The sequence below is a fragment of the Aplysia californica genome, unplaced genomic scaffold (assembly GCF_000002075.1).
Source record: "Aplysia californica isolate F4 #8 unplaced genomic scaffold, AplCal3.0 scaffold00125, whole genome shotgun sequence".
NCBI lineage: Eukaryota > Metazoa > Mollusca > Gastropoda > Aplysiida > Aplysiidae > Aplysia > Aplysia californica.
In genome coordinates this window covers 508,039-509,164 of record NW_004797395.1, presented here as the reverse complement: position 1 = coordinate 509,164, position 1,126 = coordinate 508,039, and the positions used below count along the sequence as shown (strand labels likewise).

Sequence of the window (1,126 nt, the reverse complement as noted above, 5' to 3'; positions counted from 1 at the left end):
ACAAACTAACATACACGTTAGTCCACATCAGTGGGAAAATCCATTCAGAACAATCACCAGAGTTTTGTCATAAATGCCCCTCAGCCAAGGACCTTACAACACCTCCTTCCCCACAGTATGATCAACAATCATACATTGATGCTAGATCTCTATCTACGCCAAAGAAGAGAGCCGTACTTTTCACTTTATCAAGACATTGACGTGATGGGTTTGTGTTCTAAACTAGGCTTTCTGACTCACAAAGCCTAGTTTCTAAACCATGAGATTTTTTTTTCTTTTTACAGAAAGAAACTACAGAGATAGAACTAGAACCGACACGGACAGAAAGAAGAGAAAAGAGGGGGGGGGGGGGGGGATACTGCTGTTTGTTTTCACTTTGAACCCCCTGCCCCCGCCCCACACACTCTCCCCTTTCCCTTCTACGAGTTCACACAAAGACGTGAAAGCCCTGCACGACCGCTTTGGAAGGATGAGCGAAAAGATAACAAGGGGCGGATTACTGGACTCTGCCTTGCCGCTCCAGGAATTTCACCCTGTCCGAAGGGCTTTGTTCCAAGGCTGGACGCAAATCTGGGCTTTGCATTATGAGAACACACGACTGTTTGGAACTGGTGTCAAAGACGTTCACTTCGTAAAGTTGAGGAACAATAGAAAACTCAAAGTGCATGCCAACTGTTTGAATTTTATTGTTTGCATACTCGCCCCAGGATCCATATATCTTTCCATAAAAAGACCCTACTGTCCTAGCATCAGTATACACACACCAATCACCCTATCCATTCTTTTACCTAAACTTAAGTGCTGAAACCCTTATTATGAGAAAAGCCTCCTGCATTTCAACAGGTGAAAACAGAATAGGCGGCACTCTTGAACGCGTTCAACTCAGTTGAGTAATAGAGCTACGATTTAACCAAAAAAATTTACGAATCCTTAACTTGGATATTGACTACAAAACAACAGTAATTTTTTAAAGGAAAAAATACGTGAAAGCAGCATAACAACAGCAATAATTATGGCTCACTAAAAAAATTGAAAGATCGTCAAAACCAGGGAAAAGGTGGAGAGAGAGAGAGAGAGAGAGAGAGAGAGAGAGAGAGAGAGAGAGAGAGAGAGAGAGAGAGAGAAG

At 42.6% G+C, this 1,126-nt stretch overlaps 1 protein-coding gene across 2 annotated transcripts in view; it reads right to left on the bottom strand.

Moving 5' to 3' along the window:
• LOC101851492 (GTP-binding protein ypt1) overlaps positions 1 to 1,126 on the bottom strand; it is a 44,858-nt gene that overhangs the window by 27,421 nt on the left and 16,311 nt on the right. Inside the window, exon 1 of one of the 2 annotated variants that reach the window (XM_035969189.1) lies at positions 283 to 287. The exons of the other annotated variant lie outside the window; for it this stretch is intronic. The gene's annotated coding sequence lies outside the window, so the exon portion shown is untranslated. Of the gene's footprint in view, positions 1 to 282; positions 288 to 1,126 lie in introns of those variants that run through there. 2 annotated transcript variants of the gene reach the window in all.